This window comes from Arachis ipaensis, chromosome B3 (genome assembly GCF_059453495.1).
Source record: "Arachis ipaensis isolate K30076 ecotype BB chromosome B3, ASM5945349v1, whole genome shotgun sequence".
NCBI classification, from domain to species: Eukaryota; Viridiplantae; Streptophyta; class Magnoliopsida; order Fabales; family Fabaceae; genus Arachis; species Arachis ipaensis.
This window is the reverse complement of record NC_142438.1, coordinates 83,377,994-83,387,767: the sequence shown is the minus strand read 5'-3', so window position 1 is coordinate 83,387,767 and position 9,774 is coordinate 83,377,994. Positions and strand designations below refer to the sequence as shown.

At 40.3% G+C, this 9,774-nt stretch overlaps 1 non-coding gene across 1 annotated transcript; it reads right to left on the bottom strand.

Annotated features, from left to right (window-relative positions):
* Positions 1 to 9,046: 9,046 nt before the first annotated feature.
* Positions 9,047 to 9,153, bottom strand: LOC148571365 (small nucleolar RNA R71). The gene has a single exon (XR_015908386.1). It is a non-coding gene; the product is annotated as a small nucleolar RNA R71 (small nucleolar RNA).
* Positions 9,154 to 9,774: the final 621 nt, after the last annotated feature.

Sequence of the window (9,774 nt, the reverse complement as noted above, 5' to 3'; positions counted from 1 at the left end):
ACTTCCAACTTCTATGGAAGAAGCATCTCAATTCCTGCAATTAGAGCAAACAATTTTGAGCTTAAGCCTCAATTAGTTTATCTAATGCAGCAGAATTGCAAGTTTCATGGACTTCCATTGGAAGATCTTCATCAGTTCTTAGCTGAATTCTTGTAAATTTGTGACACTGTTAAGACCAATGGGGTTGATCTCGAGGTCTATAGACTTATGCTTTTCCCCTTTGCTATAAGAGACAGAGCTAGGATATGGTTGGACTCACAACCTAGAGAAAGCCTGAACTCTTGGAAAAAGTTGGGCAATGCTTTCTTGGCCAAATTCTTTCCACCTCAAAAGATGAGCAAGTTTAGAGTGAAAGTCCAAATCTTCAGACAGAAGGAAGGTGAATCCCTCTATGAAGCTTGGGAAAGATACAAATAATTGATCAGAAGGTGTCCTTCTGCAATGCTTTCAGAATGGAGCATCTTATGTATATTCTATGATGGTCTGTCTGAATTGTCCAAGATGTCATTAGACCACTCTGCTGGTGGATCTCTTCATCTAAAGAAAACACCTGCAGAAGCCCAGGAACTCATTGAAATGGTTGCAAATAACCAGTTCATGTATACTTCTGAAAGAAATCCTGTGAATAATGGAATGACTCAGAAGAAAGGAGTTCTTGAGATTGATACTTTGAATGCCATATTGGCTCCGAATAAAATATTGACTCAGCAAGCCAATATAATTTCTCAGAATCTGACTGGAATGCAAGCTACATCTGGCAGTACTAAAGAAGCATCCTCTGAAGGAGAAGCTTATGACCCTGAGAATCCTGCAATGGAAGAGGTGAATTACATGGGAGAATCCCATGGAAACACCTATAATCCTTCATGCAGAAATCATCCAAATTTTTCATGGAAGGATCAACAGAAGCCTCAACAAGGCCTCAATAATAATAATGGTGGGAGAAATAGGTTTGGCAATAGCAAACCTTTTCCATCATCTTCCCAGCAACAGACAGAGAATTCTAAGCAGAGCCTCTCTGACTTAGCAACCATAGTCTCTGATCTATCTAAGACCACTCTCAGTTTCATCACTGAAACAAGATCCTCCATCAAAAATTTGGAGGCACAAGTGGGTCAGCTGGGTAAATGAGTTACTGAAATCCCTCATAGTACTCTCCCAAGCAATACAGAAGAGAATCCAAAGAGAGAGTGCAAGGCCATCAATATATCCAAAGTGGCCCAACCTATAGAGGAGGAAGAAACAGTGATTTCCAGTGAGGAAGACCTCAATGGACGTCCACTGACCACTAAGGAGTTCTCTAATGAGGAACCAAAGGAATCTGAGGCTCATACAGAGACCATAGAGATTCCACTGAACTTACTATTGCCATTCATGAGCTCTAATGAGTATTCTTCCTCTGAAGAGGATGAAGATATTGTTGAAGAGCAAGTTGTTCGGTATCTAGGAGCAATCATGAAGCTGAATGCCAAGTTAATTGGTACTGAGACTTGGGAGCAAGAACCTCTATTGCTCATCAATGAACTGAATGCCTTGGTTCAGTAGAAATTACCTCAGCAGAAATCGAATTCCAGAAGGTTCTTAATACCTTGTACCATAGGCACCATGACCTTTGAGAAGGCTCTGTGTGACCTGGGGTCAGGTATAAACCTCATGCCACTCTCTGTAATGGAGAAACTAAGGATCTTTGAGGTAAAAGCTGCAAGAATCTTACTAGAGATGGCAGACAAATCAATGAAACAGGCTTATGGACTTGTAGAGGATGTCTTAGTAAAGGTTGAAGGCCTTTACATCCCTGCTGACTTCATAATCCTTGACATTGGGAAGGATGAGGATGACTCCATCATCCTTGGAAGACCCTTCCTAGCCACAGCAAGGGCTGTGATTGATGTGGACAGAGGAGAGTTAGTCCTTCAATTGAATAAGGGCTACCTTGTATTTAAAGCTCAAGTATCTTATTCTGTAAACATGGAGAAGAAGCATGAAAAGCTTCATCCAATTCTCTCCATACAGAGTCAAGCAGAGCCCCCACATTCAAACTCTAAGTTTGGTGTTGGGAGGCCACAATCATGCTCTGAGTATCTGTGAAGCTCTGTAAGAGCTTACTGTCAAGCTATTGACATTAAAAAAGCGCTTATTGGGAGGCAATCCAATCTTATTTATCTATGTTAATTACTTTTTCATTTCATTTTCCATTGTTAGTTTATGTTTTCTTTTGGTTGATGATCATGTGGAGTCACAAAAATAGCTGCAGAATTAAAGCAAAATCAGAAACAGCATCAAAAATAGCACACCCTGGAAGACAGGCATACTAGGGTTTAAACGCCAGAAAAGATAGCATAATGGGCATTTAACGCCTAGTCTGGCAGCATTCTAGGCGTTAAATGCCAGAATTGGCAGACAGACTGGCGTTTAATGCTCGAAAAGGGTGTCTAGCTGGCGTTAAACGCCAGAAAGGGGCATCAGCCTGGCGTTTAATGCTAGGAAAGGTAGCAGACTGGCGTTTAAACGCCAAAAAGGGCTGTCCAGGGGCGTTTAAATGCCAGAAAGGTGCAGGGACCAGAATTCCTTGACACCTCAGGATCTGTGGACCCCACAGGATCTCCACCTACCCAACTCACTCTCTCTCCTCTTCACACCTTTCTATAACACTCTTCCCCAAATACCCTTGACCAATCACATCAATACCTATTCCCCAAACACCATTCACCTATCAAGTCCTACCCTCTTCCCCATAATCTCTTCACGACTCACATCCATACTCTATTCCCCAAAAACCCATCATAAAATCCCACCTACCTCACCATTCAAATTCAAAACATTTCCCTCCCAAACCCAACCCCTTCTTACATGAATTCTCTCTCTCTCTTACCCCATAAATACCCCTCTTTACCACCTTCAATTTCACACATCATAAACACTTAAACCCACCATTGGCCAAATTCAAAACACCCCTCTATCTCCTCTATTTCTTCTTCTTCTCCTCCTTTCTTTCTTCTTTTGCTCGATGACGAGCAAACCTTTTATCTTTGGTATGGGAAAAAGCTCTACTTTTTATTTTTCCATAACCATTAATGGCACCTAAAGCCGGAGAAACCTCTAGAAAGAGGAAAGGGAAGGCAGTTGCTTTCACCTCTGAGTCATGGGAGATGGAGAGATTCATCTCAAAGGTCCATCAAGACCACTTCTATGAAGTTGTGGCCAAGAAAAGGGTGATTCCCAAGGTCCCCTTCATGCTCAAAAAGAGTGAATATCCAGAGATCTGACGTCAGGTTCGGAGAAGAGGTTGGGATGCTCTCACCAACCCCATCCAACAAGTCGGAATCTTAATGGTTCAAGAGTTCTATGCTAATGCATGGATCACTAAGAACCATAATCAAAGTATGAACCCAAACCCAAAGAATTGGCTCACAATGGTTCGAGGAAAATACTTGGATTTCAGTCCGAAAACCGTGAGGTTGGCATTCAACTTGCCAATGATGCAAGGAGATCCTCATCCTTTGACTAGAAGGGTCAACTTTGATCAAAGGTTGGACCAAGTCCTCACAGATATTTGGGTGGAAGGAGCACAGTGGATGAGAGACTCAAAAGGTAAGTCAGTTCAGTTGAGAAGGCCTGATCTCAAACCGGTCTATCATTTCTACTAGCAACCGGTCTGAAGTAACTGTGGATCGGGCTATCATGATCCATAGTATCATGATTGGAGAGGAAGTGTAAGTTCATGAGATCATACCTCTAGAACTATACAAGATGGCTAACAAGCCCTCTACTTTTGCAAGGTTAGCCTTTCCTCATCTCATCTGTCACCTATGCAATACAGCCAGAATTATCATAGAGGAAGACATCCTCATTGAAGAGGACAAGCCCATCACTAAAAAAAGGATGGAGCAAACAAGAGAGCCCACTCATGGACCTCAACAAGAGCATGAGGAAGTCCCTCATCAAAAAATCCCTCAGATGCCTCAAGGGATGCATTTCCCTTCACACAACTATTGGGAGCAACTCAATACCTCTTTAGGAGAATTGAGTTCCAACATGGAGAAACTAAGAGTGGAGCACCAAGAGCACTCCATCATCCTCCATGAAATCAGAGAGGACCAAAAGGCCATGAGAGAGGAGCAACAAAGGCAAGGAAGAGACATAGAGGAGCTCAAGAACTCCATTGGTTCTTCAAGAGGAAGAAGAAGCCACCATCACTAAGGTGGACTCGTTCTTTAATCTCCTTGTTTATTTTCTTTTCTGTTTTTGGTTTTTATGCTTTATGTTTTGACTATGTTTGTGTCTTCATTACATGATCATTAGTGTTTAGTGTCTATGTCTTAAAGCTATGAATGTTCCATGAATCATTCACCTTTCTTAAATGAAAAATGTTTTCTGAAAAAGAGAAAGAAGTACATGAATTTCGAATTCTATCTTGAAAATAGTTTAATTATTTTGATGTGGTGGCAATACTTTTTGTTTTCTGAATGAATGCTTGAACGGTGCATATTTTTTATAGTGAAGTTTATGAATGTTAAAATTGTTGCTATTGAAAGAATAATGAAAAAAGAGAAATATTATTGATAATCTGAAAAATCATAAAATTGATTCTTGAAGCAAGAAAAAGCAGTGAAAAACACAAAGCTTGCGAAAAAAATGGCAAAAAATAAAGAAAAATAAAGAAAAGGAAAGAAAAAGAAAAAGCAAGCAGAAAAAGCCAATAGCTCTTTAAACCAAAAGGCAAGAGCAAAAAGCCAATAATCCTTTAAACTAAAAGGCAGGGGTAAAAAGGATCCAAGGCTTGAGCATTAATGGATAGGAGGGCCCAAAGGGATAAAATCCTGGCCTAAGTGGCTAAATCAAGTTGTCCCTAACCATGTGCTTGTGTCCTGAAGGTCCAAGTGAAAAGCTTGAGACTGAGTGGTAAAAGTTGTGATCCAAAGAAAAAAAAGTGTGCTTAAGAACTCTGGGCACCTCTAACTGGGGACTCTAGCAAAGCTGAGTCACAATCTGAAAAGATTCACCCAGTTATGTGTCCGTGGCATTTATGTATCCGGTGGTAATACTGGAAAACAAAATGCTAAGGGTCACCGCCAATACTCATAAAGTAGCTGTGTTCAAGAATCAACATACTAAACTAGGAGAATCAATAATACTATCTGAATTCTGAGTTCCTATGGATGTCAATATTCTGAACTTCAAAGGATAAAGTGAGATGCCAAAACTGTTCAGAAGCAAAAAGCTACTAGTCCTGCTAATCTAGTTGGAACTAAGCTTCATTGATATTTTGAAATTTATTATATTTTCTCTTCTTTTTATCCTATTTTGTTTTTAGTTGCTTGGGGACAAGCAACAATTTAAGTTTGGTGTTGTGATGAGCAGATAATTTATACGCTTTTTGGCATTGTTTTTACATAGTTTTTAATATGTTTTAGTTACTTTTTAGTATATTTTTATAATTTTTATGCCAAAATTCACATTTCTAGATTCTACTATGAGTTTGTGTGTCTTTCTGCAATTTCAGGTATTTTCTGGCTGAAATTGAGGGATCTGAGCAAAAGTCTAATTCAGAGGCTAAGAAAGGACTGCAGATGCTGTTGGATTCTGACCCTCCTGCACTTGAAGTAGATTTTCTGGAGCTACAGAAGCCCAATTAGCGCGCTTTTAATTGCGTTGCAAAGTAGACATCTTGGGATTTCCAACGATGTATAATAGTCCATACTTTGGCCAAGATTTGATGGCCCAAACTGGCGTTCAACGCCAACGAGAGACCCTTTTCTGGCATAAAAAACGCCGGAACTGGCACCAGAACTGGAATTAAACGCCCAAACTGGCATCCAAGCTGGCGTTTAACTCTAGAAAAGGCCTATGCACGTGTAAAGCTCAATGCTCAACCCAAGCACACACCAAGTGGGCCCCGGAAGTGGATTTCTACACTATCTTCACTTAGTTACTTATTTTCTGTAATCCTTAGTAACTAGTTTAGTATAAATATCACTTTTTACTATTGTATTCGTATGATATGCCATTGATTCCAGGGAATTTTGGCCAATTTCACTGACCTTTTCTTTATGGTTTTAAGGTAGTTTCATGCATTTTCTTAGGAAATAAGCAAGTTTTGGGTAAATAATCACTTACATCTTGATTCAAGCAAACATTGTGAATTTTACATGATTTCATGAGAATTATGCCTGAATTAAGGACAAATTGAATAATGTATGTCTCATAACTTGGATCAGAGCTTTGATGCACTTTATTGCTTGATTTCAGGATAAAGGAAGCAAGGAAGAACCACGTTAGCAGCCACGTTAGTCTAGCTAACATGACCACTAACGTGGAATGAAGGCTAGCTTGCAACGTTAATGAGAAAAGTGATTGCCAATAATGCCTTTGTGAGCCATCATAGCCCACGTTAGTTGCCACGTTAACTATGTTAACATGGAAGCTAACGTGGAAGAGAAGTAGAACTCCAATGTTAGTGGTAAAAGTAAGTGCCACTAACGTTCCAAAAGGGGCAATTAGCCACGTTAACTTAGTTAACGTGAGCTCTAACGTGGAAGAAGAAGATGATGCCAACATTAGTGACACTCACCTTTGTCACTAACGTTGGACTAAGCCCATATTGGCTACGTTAAAAGCCACGTTAACCTAGTTAACATGGACTCTAACGTGGAGGGAGCATGAATCACCAACGTTAGTGACACTCACCTTTGTCACTAACGTTGGATTGAGCCAATATGAGCCATGTTAGTTGCCACATTAATTACATTAACGTGGAAGCTAACGTGAAGAAGAGGGATGATGAGCCAACGTTAGTGACACTCACCTTTTTCACTAACGTTGGAGATGGCTATCAATACCACGTTAGAAGTCACGTTAACTTAGTTAACGTGAACTCTAACGTGGGAAGTAGGGGCATTCTGAAGCGTTAGTGACAAAGGTAAGTGTAACTAACGCTCTCGAAGATTTGGCAAGCCTATGTTAAAAGCCACGTTAACTATTATAACGTGAACATTAACGTAGGGAGAAAGGGGTACTCTCAACGTTATTGAAAAAGGTAAACCCCAGTAACGTTTGCGAAGGGCCAAGGGTCAACGTTAGTGGTCACGTTAGTGCGACTAACGTTGAAGTTAACGTGGACCACTTTGGGTTAGGAACGTTAGTGAAAAAGGTGATTGTCACTAACGTTCTCAACCCCACATTTTCACTTAACGTTAACACCACTAATGCCCTAAGCTAAAGTCCCTGCCTACTTCACCCTTTGAACTAGAAGAAGGGGCTTTTGGCATTATTAGAATTACTCTCTGTATTTTACTTTCTCTGCACTTCTAGTTTAACTTTCAGAATGTACTCTCCATCTTGGCTTTCCATTCCAGAGCTATGAACAACTAAACCCCTTTCATTGGGTTAGGGAGCTCTGTTATAATTTGATGGATCAATAATAGTTTTCATAATCCTTCTTCTTTCTTTTCTCTTGATTTTACTAGAAAGCTTTCAATCTTCATCCTTGAGTAGTTATCTTGGAAAAGAAGCTATTCATACTAGGATCTCTTCTAAACCTTGGAAAAGGGATGAAGAGACCATGCTAGAAATATTTTCTCATGTTGGACCAAATTGGGGTTTGGGCGGATATGGTGACATATAATTCTCCCAATACTTTGATTTGGAAATACATGTGGTATAATCAGTGACTACACTTCATCTCTTCTCATGAGCAATTAGACCAAGGAATTGGCTATTGATCTGATTTGAGAGATTGAATTACCAAGGAATTGGAATTCAATCACTTAAGATTGCCAAGGAGATCAATGAATGCATTGATTGAGGAAGAGATGAAAATGAACTTGATCCGGAGAATGCAACATCTCCTATGCCCAATGAATTCCCCATTTCTGATCTTACCCATTCTCTTTACTTATTGCCATTTACTTTCATGCTAAACTTCCCTTCCCCATTTAAGATTCTGCAATTTACTTCCCGTCATTTATTTTCTGTTATTTACTTTCTCGCCATTTAATTTCCTGCAATTCTCAACTCACTTTCTGCTTAGCTCAACTATAACATTCTTCCAATTAAAGTTGCTTGACCAATCAATCCTTGTGGGATTCGACCTCACTCTACTGTGAGTTTTTACTTGACGACAATTCGGTATACTTGCCGAAGGAAATTTGTTGAGAGACAAGTTTCCGTGCATTAAGTTTATGGCGCCGTTGCCGGGGATTGATTTTGTATCAACAATGATTAAATTGGTGGATAACTAGATTGAGCATTTGTTTTTATTTTGTTTGATTTAAGTTCATTTGAGTAATTTACTTTCTGTTTAGCTATTTCTTCCCTTTTCCCTACCCATTTTCTTAGTTGTTTACAATTCAGTTACTAACCCACTAACTGTTTGATATATTGCATCACTCACACTAACAGTATTTCTGTAGAAATTACTATCTGCATCTATCTCTCTTGCTTTTGCTTTGTTGGTTGTATGACAGGTAGAAGAAGCGGGGCTTCAATTTCCTTTGATTCTGAACCTAAGAGGACCTTCCTTAGATTAAGGAGGGAAGCAAGAGGAAAGAGAGTAGTTGGTGCTGAGGAAGAGGAAGAGTACTTTGAACCAGACATGGAGGAGAATATGGAGAACCATCATGAAGAAGAGGCTCACAACCATGGCAGAGAAGGTCCAGCGCATCAGGTTGGACAAGAGAGAAGAGTTCTGGGTTCTTACATCAACCCAAACCCAGGAAACTGTGGAAGTAGCATCCAAAGGCCAACCATACATGCCAACAACTTTGAACTAAAGCCACAGCTCATCACCCTTGTTCAGAACAATTGTTCATTCGGAGGAAGTGTCCAAGAAGACCCCAATCAACATCTAACCACCTTCCTGAGAATATGCGATACTGTGAAGTCTAATGGTGTTCATCCTGACACCTATAGACTACTTCTGTTTCCCTTCTCACTCAAGGACAAAGCATCTAAATGGCTGGAATCCTTTCCAAAGGAGAGTTTAGCAACCTGGGAAGATGTGGTGAACAAGTTCTTAGCAAGATTCTATCCTCCTCAACGGATCAACAGGTTGAGAGCTGAGGTATAAACATTCAGGCAGCAGGATGGTGAGACTCTCTATGAAGCATGGAAGAGGTTTAAAGACTTGACAAGAAGATGCCCGCCAGATATGTTCAATGAATGGGTGCAGTTGCACATTTTCTATGAAGGCCTTTCGTATGAATCAAAGAAGGCAGTAGACCACTCATCCGGGGGATCTCTGAACAAGAAGAAGACCATTGAAGAAGCCATAGATGTCATTGAGACTGTAGAAGAGAATGACTACTTCTATGCTTCTGAAAGAGGCAATACTAGAGGAGTGATGGAGATGAACAATGTGAATGCACTGCTAACTCAAAACAAGATGATTACCAAGCAATTAGCTGACCTCGCCAAGAAGATGGAGAGGAATCAAGTAGCAGCAATCACCACTTCAGCAGCAATCCAAGAAGGAGTGAATGAAGAAGCAGAGGGTGATCAGGAACAAGCCAACTACATTGGGAGTTCACCTAGGCAGAACCATAACCCATACTCCAAAAAATATAATCTTGGTTGGAGGAACCACCCAAACTTTGGGTGGGGAAATCAACAAGACCAAGGCCAAGATCAGAGACGCCACAACCCCAACAACAATGCAACTCACCAAGACTCCACACAGAGGTCATACCAACACCCACCCAATAATACTTCTCAAAATCCATACTAAAGTCAAAATAGCCCTTCTCATCCTTCCAATCCCAACTCTCTATCATCGGA